Below are 16,833 nucleotides of genomic sequence, written 5' to 3'. Positions count from 1 at the left end.
TCAGTAGCCGATCATCCGATTGTTATGAATATGATAGGTTTATTTACTACAACAGTGTATTCATTCAGAGAAATCCAGTTACGAAATTGAGCAAACTCTAAACGCTACGTCAACTTTCACCGCACAAATGGTTTCCGACCCGATAATCATTGTAAAAGTTATGCAATCAACAAGCCTTCAAGATGTTCTAGCGTCATGGCCGAAAAGATTGTTTGAACGAAAATCAAACTGATTGAAGGAACAGGTTAGGTAAAGGTTCATCGAATCTTTGACCGAAATATAAAAGTTATTTGACGATGATTGCTGAAGCTGAACGCAGGGCGAGTTTTTCATTCATTGCCACAAAGCCGTGATAGGCATCATCTTACCCTCAATTAAATGCAAACAACAAATATGAAATTTTGTTGACTTTAATCATTTGGTCAATCATAGGCAGAATTGATGTTTTCAATGGGGGCTATTAGTATAGCTTAAGAACTTTATTTTGTATTGAACATAATTTTATTTTCACTTCTTTTCAGCATATATATTTAATTTGTATAGGAAGTTCTCAAAAGTTTTAAATTTAATAGAAGCATAGAGGATGAGAAAATTAAGAAGAGGTTCAACAGAAAAAATATCCGTCCTCCTTACCCTTGCATTTGTTCAAAACATTCCGCTGAACAACTTTGTTGGAGACCGTAACTTCATATCTTTTTAGGCAAAAAAGTTATTAGCTATTAAAAAGGGGTATGTATTTTTGCATTGATAAACAATAATCTCAATTGACATCACTGCTGGAGCCTCGCGAAGTATTGCAAGAAAAGTAGTCATGCACTGGGGCAGGAAGACTGAAGAAAAAAAGAAAAAAAATCGTCAAACCATCATATTCAATTTTCCCATACAAACCTTAAGGTTTAAATTTACTCATGTAAACGTTACTTTAAAATTCTGCTTAAAATCATGGATGAGTTTTTGGTCAAGACGAAGCTTTTGAGAAATTCAAAAATGACCCCAAATCGACTCAGTCTAATGTACACCTCGAAACTTTATATTAATTAAAATGCTCTCAATTCACCATGTGGCGAGGATCTTAGTTTCTCCTACACAGAGCCTGTTTTGAAATACGGTTTAGTATGGTTAAATATGCGCATTCCATAAAATGCCCATCATGCGCTCATTTTCCCTATATCCAGTGCTTTGAAAATATGGCAGCTTTTAGAAAATGAAACACTTATACACTTATTCCTGATAACAAACATTTATGTATGACTCAACGAAAATATGAATCAATTCGTGTTTCACCTGATATGCTCAATAAGTCGTTCCAGCTTAATAAAGAAGATAAGTAAAATAGATTTATAGATTTAGAATAGACTATCTAAACCAAAATATTTTATGAATTCCCATGAAAACGCGATGTGGTGATGCTTTTTGCCTTTTTTGAGACCTTTGAAAACAATTTTTTTGAAAATGTTTCACATAATCGAGAAGACTTTCTTCTATCCAATGCACTATTTAGAGAAAAAATCGATCGAGGAGCCTAGAACATTTACAAAAGATAAAAGAAGATTTTAAAGTTTTCACTGATAATAATTTCCTAAAATTTCAAAATATCATTTTCTTGAAGGAAATTTAAAAAACCACAATAAAATTAAGCTTGAAACATCCGTAAAAGTTACTGACAACACTGTAGCAAATTCCAAAAGCACTGGTTTAAAGTTCTATTTTCTAGGTTTATTTAAATTAAAGACAGAATACAGTTTAAAACTGAGAGAAAAAAGTTAGACTTTATTATTCAACAATGTACTTTAAAAAAACATAAAATTTATTTTCTGACTTGCTTTCTATAGGTTCCAGAAATTTTAGATTTATCTACGTGGTAGCAAACATTTTTTAAAGAAATTAAAAATACATTACAGAGTGTTTGATTATTCTTACTTCCTACTTGTCGATCTGATGTGACCGTACTTACAGAATTTTTGAATAAGTTATGGTCCTGAAAAGCTAAAGTGCGTTTCAAATTCTGAAATGGTATAAAATAAGAATTAAAAGGAACGTTACAAGATCAAGATAAATGAATAATTTTCGTAACATAGTCTCAAAAACTGAAAATCAGATGCTGAGATAGAATATTTTTAGATAACACAGCAAATAACCTTTTTTTCATTTCATAATGAATATGTGTGTTTTTTCTCAATTTAACAATGTTACGTACATTCAACAATGACTAAAACATTTAGTGTTTTTTTTTTCCAAGACTAAACCCAAAGGTGTCTGAAGCACCAATGAATTATGAAAAAGAAACAATGAAAGGCTCTTGGAGCCAAAGGGGTATAAGTGCGATAATGATTATTTTTCTTTTGAACGTAAAAGCATGTAAATAAAATTCTAATCTGAAAAGTTCAATAAATAGGGAAAAATGTTTCTCAATGCGCCTAGCAGGTAAAACAACTTATCAAATCAATGCATTTCGTGGGTAATACGCTATGAATACTAGGCATAAACGAATATTATGAATTTACAAACTCAAAAAATTAAAAATTCATACAAAGTTTTGATACTTTTTGATGTAAAATTTTGACTTTCAAAAATTATACGTAAGGAAGCCCAAACAAAAATTGGGAGATATTTCTATCTTATTCAGACGAACATGAAAAATGAATAAAATTGAAGCTTTTATGAAGGTTAAATAATGATAAAAAAGTGAAATAAGGGAGTGTTTTTGCAAACATTGTATGGAAATTTGAAATTAATAAATAATTGCAAAATAGAAAATAAATTTTTGGAAGCGGTTCGTTGAGTCCTGAATTTTACGAGATTTAATTTTGTTTGTTGTTTCGGAAAACAAAATTTCATTAAAAAATCACCAAAGATGTACTGAAAGTTCAGAAAAATATAACTTTGGATGATTAATATTCTTTGATTCTAGTAAATAAATAAACAAGTTCTTGCATTACATTTATGTTAACAAACCACAAACCTAACATGTACCCTAGAAAAAATATTAAATGTTATTCAAAAAAAATGTTTTTCAAAATACTTTTTTTTTATTTTAGCGTTTTTGACTGCTTATTTGAAAGCTATTTTAGTGTAGGATGCAAATAAAAAATCGCAAAAAAAGCTTTACATAGCCAATAAGCTTGTTTATTTATATAACCTTTGCAAAAATATTTTATGGAATTATTGAAAGCCCTAGAAAGCAAAGACTGCCTTTTTTTTTAACTTTTCAATCGATTCAGATTTTTTATTTTGAAAAGGTTGTAACTTTTTTCATGAATTACTTATCTTCTTTTCAAGTTAGCAAAAAATAAATCTTAAAAATAGGCAAAACCAATAATGTAAGACAAACTTCATTTCAACACTAAGGAAAATACGCTTAAGTATGCCATAAGATTCTCTTATGAACTGACGCCATAAGAAAAATCATTGAAATTCATAAGATTTTATGACGCGAATAAATTCTTCAGATGAACACCTTCTTCAATGAGAGGTTGTTGATTTTCATAAGAGGGTCTTATGGAAACATGAAATGTCATGTTTAATGTAAAAACTTCAAACAAATTGATGGTAAAAACTTTCATTTTATTTTTTCGGCATATTTGTTCGAAATTACACCATGGTCACACACATAAGCACATAATCACGTATTCATAAGTTTTTTTTTATGAAAGCTGAAAGAATTCCATAAGATTCTTATGAAAATAATTTTGCACTCTAAAAAGCGATTCATAAGACCCTGCTTATGAAAATTGTAATAAGAATTAGCCTGATCGAAGCTTATTTGAATTTTCTGGATGAGTATTTGCAAAAATTACTGCTCCCATATAAAATTGAAACGCGTTGCGCTAATTCAGGAATCAACCAAATCATCTGAAATTTTACACTAATGCTTGGTGGTGACCCAAAAGACATCGAAGAAACATATGGGAGCGAAAAGTTAATTTAGGCAACGGTCTACTGAACATATACCATAGTACGGCAATCCTAACTTTAAAATTATAAAGGTCAAAGAGAGTTATCAGTTACAAGCATTTTCAATATAATTATACTAAAATATTGCCAGTAAAACTGAAATTTGCTTAAACCACCAATAGGCGTATTTCATCCGCATGGTTTGAGGCTCGGCAATTTAGACAACTTTTATAATAAAATCGGTTTCTCGATTTCAACTTAAAAACTACTCCAATGTGTTATAAACAGATGTCGGCTCATGTGTATACAGTTTTTATCCACATATTTGTTGAAATATTCGATAGAATAGGTATTATGCTATAAAGGCGCAAAAAGCCTGCTTTTCCCATATAGTTTAAAATATGATAAATCGTTTGGCATCATTAACTCAAAAACCATTTTGTCACTCATACCCCTTTGGCTCTGAAGATTCTAATATTCTCAACTCAAAATTGCATCCTGTCTTCGATTGGAATTATCATAGAAAATAGACCTTTGCACTAGTGCTTTTGTTAGTTTTCTACAGTGTTGCCAGGAACTTTTGTCGATATTTCAAACTAGTTTTTATTGTTAATTTTGAAATTCTTTTCAGAATATGCACATTTTCATCAATAACACTTTTTCGTCAATATTTTTATTACATCCAAGCTGAAAAATCCAAATTTTGAAACTCTTATATTTTTTCATATATTTTGTTCACAATTTAAAAAAAAAATTTTTTTCGAGAAAAACATTTTTTTCAACCAACCACAAACATTTTCCAGCAAGTAAACGATATTTAGAAAGCTAAAATAAATTCGAAATCGGCTGGTTTTTTTAAGGAATAAAGTTTTATTTTAGATTCAGATTTTTGACCAAATTTCCAGGTTATTACCCAAATTTTGGGTTCAAACTTCTGAAATCAAATGTCCACATTTAGTCAGGTTTTAAGTTAAAAAACAGCTGACTTGCCCAACCCGAATACGCGCGAGAAGAAAAGGAGCAAGCTTAAATAAACAATTATTGATTGACAATATAGATAAGATTATTATTCCTTTTTAAAAGGGGAAATCTAAGCCAGGAAAAAGGCTGATTATGTTTACGATTTGTGAAAAATTTAGCTTCTGGTTTTTTCTATCTTTGTCCTATTTAAATATATCCCACTCCGTTCTTATTTACCCCATTAAACGATAACACTTGTTTACAAAATTTAAAAAAAAATTACTGTGCAATCTTACGCTGAATCCGAAAATGAAATTCAAAAAAATCTCAGTAGAACAGTTTTTGATTTATGCTCCAACTATGGAATTTTGAAAAATTTAGAAAAAAAGTATTTGTATACAAATTCAATCAAATATCTCTGACTGCATAAAACTAATTTGAAATCTCTCTTTTGCATATTAAAGGTGAATTAATTTGCTATCGATCATCTGAACTTCATTTTTGCGTATGATCAACATTATTGTTGATATAAGTGACTTTATGATCGGAAAAATTATGAAAAAAGGATTTTTTTTAGAGAAAATTTTGTTTCAGTGAAAGTTTTAGACTCGAAGGTAACATATAAATAATCGGTAGAAAATGGAAACAGTTATGGTAAGTTTACCATAACAGTTTTTTTTGCATTTTTGATAATTTAACGAACCGCGGTGTTCTTATCATAGTATAGGAAGAATTAAACATGGTAAATCTCACTCGCTCCAAGTCAAAATTATTTATTAGCTTACCAGTAAGTCACATGCAAATTTCAGAATGATCTGACCATAGGGAGGGGTTGCTTGAGTCTCAAACGTAAATAGGATTTTAAGGTATTTTGCTCGGCAGGAACAAAAAATACTGGTGTTTCAATAATAACTTCTAGGCTTAAAGAAAATTATTCATAAAAAGCAATCGGCTAGTGGGAAAAAAGGTATTATTGATAAACCAGTATTTTTTGTTCCTCCCGAGCAAAATACCTTAAAATCATATTTACGATTGAGACTCTAGTAACCCCTCACCATGGTCAGATCGCTCTGAAATTTGACATGCGACCTTCTTGTAAGCTACAAATTAATTTTGACTTGGAGCGAGTGAGATTTACCATGTTTAATTCCTCCTATACTATGATAAGTACAACGCGGTTCGATAAATTATTTAAAAATGCGAAAAATATTGTTATGGTAAAATAAACCAAACTTCGAAATTTTTCAACCAATTTTGATAAATAACCACTTGAAATCTTTGATTTAAATTTATTTCTACGGCCAATAGAAAATCAGATATTTTAAATGTTAGAATTGAGTCTAAAACTTTCGCTGAAACAAAATTTTCTTTAAAATAATTCGATTTTTATAATTATTTGCTATCATAAAGACACTTATATCAACAATAATGTTGATCATACGCAAAAATGAAGTTCAGATGATCGATAACAAAAATATGCAAAAAAGAGATTTGAAATTAGTGTTATTCAGTCTGAGGTATGAATTTGAGTACAAGTACTTTTTTTTAATTTTACCAAAATTTAATATTTGGAGCATAACTCAAAAACTGTTCTATTGAGATTTGTTTGATTTTAATTTTAGGATTCGGGGCCCGATTTCCAATTTAAATGATCTTCTGGGCTTGTGATATAGCTCAGTTGGCAAGTCTGTTGTCTCCTGAGCCGATGTCCGCGAGTTCGAGCCCAAGAGTAAACATCGAACACAGTTGTACCGGATAAGTTTTTCAATAACGATCCGCCAACTGTAACGTTGATAAAGTCGCGAATGCCATAAAGATGGTAAAACGAGTATAATCGAAACAAAAAAAAATGATCTTCAGTTTATTTATTTCAAAAATGCTTTACACTAATGTAATAAGAATCATCATTCAAAACGAACTTAACGAACTTAAATGCATTCCGTGATGCAGAACCGTAAACTTTTGAATTTTCTTTGACAAACGGAAACTTTATCAAAGGAACCAGCAAAGATTCAAATCTAAATATTCAAATTTTGAATTCAAAATTGTTCAAGCTAATGGGCTTGAATAATCTCTGGATATTTTCAGCGTAAAAAACTTATTCGAAAGATCTAGAAAATTCTCAAATGATCCAGAAAAATACGTTATTATTTCATTTTATTAGATTTTATTTAGAAGGTTCTAGAAATTTCAGCCGTTTATTCCATGCGCGTGCACAGAAGATTCCAGAACAATCCTGGCGGGAAACCATTGTCTGTATGGAGTCTTTCCAGAATATTCTAACTGATTTAAAAGGAAGCGCGCGCCGTGATGTGAGTTTAGTTGTTAATCTGATCCGCGTGTTTTTGTTTCGTCCGTCTCGAAAGTAACCTACCAACAAGTGACCTTCCAAAGTAAATGTTTGAGAAAAAGTTGAGAATAATAAAGAGGAAAATAGTAGTGCTAATTAAGAGTGTTTTTCAATTTGTTCGCCAAAAATACAGTCCATTGCCAAGACAAAAATCCTTATCTGAATAGCTTAAATCATCGAATCAAATCATGCACAAGGAATTCAAGGCTAAAAATCAACACCGAAAATAAAAATTTCCGAGATAAATTCGGATTTTATACAAGAATTTATCTATACCAGCTCTGCTTTGTATTAAGAATCAGAACTCATACTTCAGAATTTGAATTCTCTTCCGATTTATAATCAAGTACATATTTCAGTTATGTTGAAAAAAGAAACCATGGATGGGAATTCCATCTACAGGTTGAAAGCTTAAAATTAAAATTGGTTGGAATATTAATTCAGAAATGTATGTATGGAAATCTATAAACTCTTAAAACATCTAAATACTATCTTTAAAATACATATGTTTTAAAATTATTTACCGTTGTTTGCATTTCTCATTACACTGCACTGTTAGCTTCCAGATAATCAATAGGTAATGGAAATAACCACTTCATTACTTTGTGTTTCCGTTAACTGATATGGATGAATCACATTGATTTCCTTTTTCTTTTTTTCTTCAAACATCCAAATAGACACTCGTACTTCGAATAACTGAAATTCAACACCACCTGCAACTCTTCAACTCTCGAACTTGCTCCAATTCGTCACGACTGAGAAAGATGACACTCTTTGTGATGATGATTGTTTATCGTTGATCAGCTCTTCGTTCTGAACCGACCAAATTCAGAAAAAATATTATTCTTTCTCACTGTTGTTGTGTTGAATAACCATCACCATCATCGGCGTCGTCAGTTGTTTTCACAAAACGTTACTCCGCTGCAGCAATCAATGATGCAACAACACGTGCTATTGTGTGTGCGCGTTTATCTTTTTTTGGTGATCCTTTTGTTATTTGAAGAAGATTTATGTGACAATTTTTTCTTCGAATTGCTGCAGAAACACTCGGTTCAAGACTGATAGAGATTTTTTTCTGGTGGTATTCGAAAACCAAAACAGTCGCAATTAACAATAAGCTTGATTAAAGGTCAAATAATAACGTATCGAATTCAGAATGTTGCTCACTGGTAATTAATCCGCCCTTAAGCTTGAACGCATTCAATGTATCACTTTTCTTCTGTGGGCTTCTAAAACTCGTTACCGAAAAGCTATCAACTCAAGAGACACAACAATGTTTTCGTTTTCGAAGAAAACAAAAACCACACAACCAGAACACTTTTTGCCACCTTTTTGCTGTCAACTACCCCAACCAATACCTACAATGTCGGAAGGTCGCTATTTTTAACCGATTAATTACATGCGACCGTCATCAACATATGGCCGGTCATGTTTGTTTGCAAACAAAAACGTTGGCCAAATTGAATAATGAACAACAACAACAACAAAAAAACGCACTAGCACAGATGGAAATTCACCGTTCGCTACAATTCGTTGACCGCGCGAAAATTCAATTTTTCGAATGATAAAAATAACACCAAAATAACATTTTAAGATTTTTTTTCTTTTTGTTGTTGCTTCAGAATAACGACCGATCAGCTTCGACTGTTAAACCACTTTGAAGACCTTTTCGGCAACAATTTTTCATCGGAACCTTTCTATCAAATCAACAATCAAATCCCCTCTCTTAAAAACTTGCACTACGAGTTTAATATTACGCCGAAGCTACTATCTACCCATATCTCTCAAAGCGCATCTCACACAAATCTCAGCCGATCACTTCCTTGGCTTTGTTCCCACAGAATCAAATCGGCGCAACGCCCGTGTATTGTTGTTGCCGCTGGTCGGACATTCGTTCGTTATCAATGGTTTTTCTTCCACAAAGCGCAACGCAATCAAATCGAAACAGCGCCAAAGTCCTCACGCACCAATCGAAGAACCGAAGTCGTATATGTACTAACTAAGTCCATCCATCTGCCGAGACACCGAAAGACTGCAACCGCTAGTAAGTAGCTTTGCGACCGATAGGTTGTCGTAGATGGTTAAGAAAGAAGACGACAGCCGCCGACGTCTTTCGATGGACGCCGTCGCTGTCGTTGATTAAGCGAAAAATCAGCTGTTTTTATTGTAGAGTACGAAACAGCCGCCGTCGACGCCGAGAGTTTAACCCTCCAAAGCCATTCGGGTCAATATGACCCGAAGCGCACATTTCAAACATCTTTATCATCATTCCAATATACTGATGAACTGGTAGTTTTGACAGACCAAGTATGTTCTATGAAAATAATGATCAAATGAATTAAATGAAATGAATATAATATCATCAAAATCGGTTAACATTTACAGCCAGGAGAACGAAATCAAATTACAACGCATATTTCCCCGAAACGGATATTTAGCGAACGGCTTTGGAAGGTTAACAAAGCTTCGATCCGGTTTAGAAGGGAAGCTGAAAAGAGCGTGTTAGAACCGGACAAGAGCGACGCGACTTGCTTGTACTTAGTACAATACAGCTACTTAAAGCAGTCTGTCGATACAAGCTAAAACAACGCGAGGCAACAACAAAAGTACACCGGGTTTTCAAAGTTCAATAGCTTATGTAGCTACTGAGAGCATAGGGTTTATAATATGTCTAAAACAAATGGACCAAGAATACTTCCCTAAGGAACCGTTTTGCAATGGTTATAGGATGCACCAATAAAATAATTAATTCAAAAAAGTTTTTTTTTTCAAAAAGACACTTTAATTCCTCCCAAGTAACCAAAAGTCACATTGTTGTCTGTTTTCCAATGAACCGTAAAAGAACTTTTCATGGGTTTCATACGTAACACCTTGGGTGGTACTGCTTTTTCATTTGGATAGTCTGCTTTTCAATCTTGAGTTCCTAAAAGTTGTTAAGCAATAAAAAACTGATTCGATGTCCAGAATTCCACATCGAGAGTTATACATGGAAAGCTGCTGTGGTTCATTCCAGGGTAGGTTTGGAAGTGCATATTTCAAGAAACGTTTCTGCACTGACTCAAGCAGCTTTATTCTGCTTATGGATGTAGATGCCCAAATTTGGATGTTATAGTCAAAGACAGTAGAGTACTTTTGAAGTGGTGATGTCACTGAATCCTTTAGTGTGGCGTACGATGAATCCCAACACTGTTTTTGCTTTTGCCACGGTTAAGGCTAGATGTTCCTTGAATGTGAGTGATTTGTCTAGGATCACTCCAAGATCCCGTACTGATTCAACCTTTTCAAGTGCTGAATCATCCGCTCGGTAATAATGGGTTATCACAATCTTGCATCTGGTAAAAGTCAGGATTTTGCATTTTTTAAGATTCTATTCCATTCACTCGGCACCAATGAACAAGCTTATCGAAGTCTTTCTGAAGTGACAAGCAGTCATTAGAATCTGTGATAGAGCGACACATTTTTAAATCGTCAGCATAGAAGATTATCTCCGAGTCAATCAGCGCGTAAAGGTCGTTCATTAAGAGATTAAAAAGCAATGGGCCCAAATTGCTCCCTTGAGGTACTTCAGAAGGGACGGCGAAGGTTTGAGATTGCGTATGACCTTGCCTGATGAATGCAGTTCTATCTTTAAGGTATGACTCGAGCCACATGACTAACCACCAGGGGAATCAGATTTTTTCAAGCTTAGCGAGAAGCAATTTGTGGGGCAGTCGATAAAACGGCTTGGCAAAATCTACATAAATTGCATCGACTTGTTTTTTGTTACAAAGAGACTTACTGATGAGTTGGGATGTACACCATCATGTTCGTTGACGTTGATCTCTTTTGGGGAATCCGTGGTGACATTCGTCGATGATACGTGATGAGATTAAACTCATTTGGTTGAAAATTTTCAGCTCGAATACCTTTGCCAAGCAGTTTAAAATAGATATGCCTCGATAGTTTCCCACAAGATGAACGTTACCGGATGTATGAATGGGTGAGATCGCTGCAATTTTCCAAAGTATGTGGAACGTTAAAGTTTCCAAAGACTTATTAAATAGTATGCTCACGGGTAGTGCCAGAGAATCACAGCATCTTCTGATGAATAGTGGGGGTAAGCCAACCGGACCAGCCCCTTACGCTCATTGATGTTTAGGAGCGCCTTCTTAACGTCTTAACAATTTTAGCGACAACTGTGCCACAATAGCTAACTTAGCTTAGCTTAGCTTGATCTACTACTCACATCCACCTTTAATCGTTGAATCTGAAATGTTTCTATTTTTTTAAACACATCTCTCAATAGCTTCTTCAAAAATTTATTTTGATCTATCATTTCTCATTATCATCATTTCAATTTCAAATTCCACGATCACAGGCGTGGCTCCGTAGAACACATTTCCACATCGCCAATGGTTGCTAAATGCTCCGTGAAATTGTGCCAAAATAGCTAACTATCTAAAAAATAAAATTCTATAACACTACCCGGGACTCAATCTATTCTCCTTTTCGAAGAAATGCAAATGATTGGTAACTGTTCTTCATAAATTACGTGTAACCACGTTGTATAAAATTGTGTAAATCACCAGCAAACCTAGAATTGCTGTATAATTTGATATTACTCGTTAACAGAAATCATCCCCAAGTACACAAAAAGTTAGCACATTTGAGTAAATTTTCTTTCTCATAGATTTTGCATTTCGGTACAAATTTATCCTCTTACAAATTGTGAACAATAAATACAGACTCTCTTCTCTGTGATTTTCTCTCTCGTTTGTTTCACTTTGTCTAAATTCGAACTACTGAACAGAAAACAACATTTGGTCAGTTATCCTAATCGTTCCTGGAATTTATCGTTCTCTCATATTCATCTATTTTCATTCTCACTTGCTGTACAATTTGAAGTTGTATTCTCAATTCACCTTGAAATTCATTTTTTATTTCAAACTTTTCACATAACCTCTTGGTTTAAATCGATTAAATATTGGGCTATCCTCTCAATGTGCCTTTTTCTCATTTCAAGCTGTATTCTCAATTCAAAAACATAAACAAATAATTCTAGCAGTCCCTCGACTTTCATCCCTGTTTACTCTTATATTAAAATGTCCTCGCAACTCGTTTGTTTTGAGAATTTATTTTTATAACATATTTATATTTTATTATTCTTTGTACTTTCCACTCACAAACACTTTTTTTTAACTTGATAATTTCTACAATTTGTTCAGGTTGTTCTCTAGACTCGCCTCACTGTTCTCTTTTATCTCAAGAAGTCTCCTAACCCGGCTGATTATTTATTTGATCAGATACTTAAGCTGTCCTCTTAACAAAATTTCTTAATTTCATGCTGTTCTTTCAATTCGCTTCATAGTTGAATCTTATTACAAGCTGTTCTCTCGACTCGCTTTGAATTGCTGTCTTATCTCAAGCTGCCCTCTCAACCCGCTTGATTATAAATTTGATAAGCCCTGTTGTGTTGTGAACCTACTTGGTTGAATGATTCAACTGAATCAAAGCAATCGAAAGATTCCTTTTAATTCAACCACGGTAAATGAAAAGTTCATATACCGGTATTTCGATAGAAACTTTCACTTTTTTTTTTTCAATCGAAAACGTTCACTGAAGAAGGTAGTAAGTTGCTATCGAAATACCGGTATATGAACTTTTCATTTACCGTGGTTGAATTAAAAGGAATCTTTCGATTGCTTTGATTCAATTTGATAAGATTTAAAGATGACCTGAGCTGAGCCTAAACTTGCTTGATATTTCTATCGATATGTTCAGGCTGTCCTCTCAACTCGCTTGAAATGTCTACTGATTTGTTCAGGCTGTCCTATTAACTCGCCAATATCAAGCTGTTCTCTTAAATCGCTTGAATTTTCATCGATGTTTTCAGGCTGTCCTTTCAACTCGCCTCTGGAATTCAAGCTATCCTCTCAACTCGCTTGTATTTTTATCTATATGTTCAGGATGTCCTCTCAACTCGCCTTTTCTATTTTAAGCTGCTCTCTCAACACCCTTGAAATTTTTATCGATCTGTTCAGGCTGTCCTTTCAACTGGCCTTTAAATTTCAAGCTGTCCTCTAAACTCGCTTATCGATATGTTCAGGCTGTCCTTTCAACTCGCCTCTGAATTTCAAGCTATCCTTTCAACTCGCTTGTATATCTATCTATTTGTTTAGGCTGTCCTCTCAACTCGCCTTTTCTATTTCAAGCTGCACTCTCAACTCGCTCGAAATTTATATGGATATGTTCAGGCTGTGCTCTAAACTCGCTCTTCAATTTAAAGTTGTTCTCTCAACTTGCTTGAAATCTTTGCCGGCTGTCCTCGCAACTCGTCTTCCAATTTCAAGCTGCCCTTTCAACCCGCTTGAAATAGAGAACATGGTCAAGCTGTCCTCACGACTCGCTCATTATTTCAGTTTTATTCTTTTTCTTTTAAATGAACCTTGAATTAGGCTGAATATATTTTTTTTCCACCAAATCCGGCATCATTTCATAACTCGTTCATATGCTTTTTTTCATAAATTTAAGCAATTTACGTTTCACATAGATTACCCATGCTATCACATTTTTTCGTACTGGGTAAACTGCTTGGTTTTTAAGCAAGTTTGATGAAAATTATTCCAGCATGAATCGTTTATCACATTTGTTTACCTTTTCTTGTTAATTTTTTTTTACGAATTTCTCGTTTTTAGAGGTTTAAGAAAATAACCTGCCACGGTCGTCAAATGTGCAGATCTGTCCGGAGTTTCGAAGCTCGGAAGCCGCACTGGAGAGCACCCGGATCACGAGCTGCCGGGGGAACGACACACACTGCTGACTTGCTCGCCTTCTCGCCGACTGAATGACTGACAGCGTGCACGCTTGGGGCGAATGAACCGATGTCGGTTTAATCAATTCACTCAATATTTGTAAGATATTTTTCTCCATTAACCCGTCGTTCTTTGACATTTGTAGTGGTAGCAATGCAGCTTATGGTGTTGCTGAGTTCTTATCAGGAATTGTGTATTGTGGTACGTGACTGATCCTATCTAAAAACTTGTTTAACCCTTTAATGCATAGTGTTGTTTTAAAACAACACTAATCAAAATCCAAATATCTCGAAACCGCGTGGATATTTTTGAGTGATGTATTCACAAAAAATATTCTAGAGATTAAAAGAAATTAGCCCATGGTGTTTTTATTACGATATTTTAATGTATGCGTGAGATATCGAACAAAATTTGCGGAGAAATTGCAAAAATCGAATTTATTAATTTTTTTGAAAAAAGTATTTTTTGGAAAACTGCTGTTATTTCATCAGGTTTGCAAATTCAAACAATTTTTTTTTATCTCAATCAATCACAAACACCTTCCTGCACCTAATTAACAAGGTTTTGAAGAAATGAGCAAATCCGTATTGAAATTAACTAAGAATTTCGAAAAAATATTTTTCAACTTTGATGGGTCATAACTTTTATAATACTCAAAATAACGACTTCAAACCTCTTGAGTTTTGTTTGTCGAATTAAAATGTTATTATTTCACTTAATCAATAACTGCAATTCTCATTTAAAAAAAGTCATGCATTAAAGGGTTAAGTTACGTTTTCATGAAATCAGATGGCTTCATCTGGAAATATCTGTTGAAAATTCTATTGAAGATTGACGATTTTAGAATGTGTGAGTGGTGTAGTGTAGAGTGAGTTGATTAAGGTCCATTTTTACATTTCTCAAGCCCTGAGGCCTTAAAAGCTTTGTTTTGGTTCAAAACTCACCCATGACTTTTTCCAGTATTTTTGAGTTATTTTTACATGAGTAAATTCTAGATTTCAGGTAACGTATAGGAACATTGAATATTTTGTACGAAAAATCAACATAATTTTTGTCAAAATATTCTACTTTCCCATACAATCCTAAAAGTTCAAATTTGCTCATGTAAACGTTACTTAAAATCCTGCAAAAAATCATGAATGAGTATTGAACCCAAACAAAGCTTTTAAGACCCAAGGGCTTGAAAAATTCAAAAATTACCCCAAATCGACCCAGTCTAGTGGTGTAGCTTAAAAAGTCAAGACTTATCTGAAGCATCAGGCACAACAAAGGGAAAGAATACACATCGGTGAGATAAAGGATATATGTAAAAACGAAATTTTAAGGATTGGTATAGTTTTCACTGTTCATGTGAATCTGTTAGAAAAGCTTAATCTTACAGGTTACAGATAAGGCAATGACAAAACCTCATCAAACAGCATTTCATCAAAACTGATCTCGTTGATATCACAGTTGTTTCGATTTTTAGTTGAAAATGTAATAAAGCATTGGTTAAAATTTATCTCATGTATGACATTTTTATCTCATAAAAACGAACACACACATATAGGATCTCAGTGAAACTTCATGTTTCTTTGAAGAGATCCAATCTTATGAGAATCGCGAAGTGTGGCATGAAAAGTATTTAGTCATACAATACCTCGCTAGGCACCCTGCAGTGATGTCAATTGAATTTATTGTTTATCAATGCGAAAAGACATACCCCTATGAAACAGCTAATAACTCTTTTTTTTTAATAAGATACGAAGTTACGGTCTTCGACAAAGTTGTTCAGCGGAAAATATCCTTTAGAGAATTTATAAATTGGCACAAAAACCATCAGCTGCCTTGGTTGTACAGAAGAAACAAAAATGATGTTGATTTTTCAGTACAAAATATTTCATTTTCCCATACAAACTTAAAGTTTAAATTTACTCATGTAAAGGTTACTTAAAAATTCAACAAAAAATCATGGATAAGTTTTGGACCAAGACGAAGCTTTTTAGACCCCAGGGTTTGAGAAATTCAAAAATGACTTTAAATCGACTCAGTCTAACCTACATCTTTCAAGGATATGATGGCTATGCTAAAACCGCCAGCCCATAAAGAATACTATGCATGCCATGAATGATATTTGATCTCATTACCTCTAGCTTAGAAGTCCTGAACGCTATCCTCTAGGCCACGGTCAGCGACATGGTTTCAGGTTTTTTTTTTTTTTTTTTTACAATGCATTTATTTGAAACGGCTCGTACCGTAGGTTTCAAAGAGCCAATGTCTGGTTTGTCTAATTACATTTTAAAGTATCCAAAGATTTAGATAAAGTGAAAAAGAAAGTAGTAGTTATAAACGGAGATCAATAGCTTTTAGAAAGAGGTAGATTTCGAGCATGTAATCAATGTCTATCGCAGCTAATACATCTCTCACTGGGGTATTGGGTGGTTTTCCTCGGGCCCGAAGGGAGTCTATTAAATTCGCCCTGGCGACAAGGTGGTCCTCACACGACCAAACAATATGCTCGATGTCATGGTAACCTTGACCACAACCACATAAATTGCTGCCAGCAAGATTAAAACGATAGAGTAACGCGTTTAAGGAACAATGATTGGACATGAGACGGGAAAATACTCGAATAAAATCCCGACGCAAGTCCAACCTATTGAACCATGGTTTAAGGCTTACCTTTGGGATAATCGAGTAGAGCCACCGGCCCAACTCATCTTCGTTCCATTTTCGCTGCCAGTTGACAAGAGCATTTCTTCGAATTACAAAGTAGAATTCGTTAAAAGCGATTTGTCGCTGATAGATGTCGCCTTCTACAGCTCCTATTTTCGCCAGTGAGTCTGCCTTTTCATTGCC

At 33.9% G+C, this 16,833-nt stretch overlaps 1 protein-coding gene across 7 annotated transcripts in view; it reads right to left on the bottom strand.

The window, feature by feature from the left end:
- LOC129750864 (uncharacterized) overlaps positions 1–16,833 on the bottom strand; it is a 165,054-nt gene that overhangs the window by 107,550 nt on the left and 40,671 nt on the right. Inside the window, exon 1 of one of the 7 annotated variants that reach the window (XM_055745984.1) lies at positions 7,729–8,291. The exons of the other annotated variants lie outside the window; for them this stretch is intronic. The gene's annotated coding sequence lies outside the window, so the exon portion shown is untranslated. Of the gene's footprint in view, positions 1–7,728; positions 8,292–16,833 lie in introns of those variants that run through there. 7 annotated transcript variants of the gene reach the window in all.

This window comes from Uranotaenia lowii, chromosome 3 (genome assembly GCF_029784155.1).
Source record: "Uranotaenia lowii strain MFRU-FL chromosome 3, ASM2978415v1, whole genome shotgun sequence".
Taxonomy (NCBI): Eukaryota; Metazoa; Arthropoda; class Insecta; order Diptera; family Culicidae; genus Uranotaenia; species Uranotaenia lowii.
This window is presented reverse-complemented; position numbering and strand designations above follow the sequence as displayed.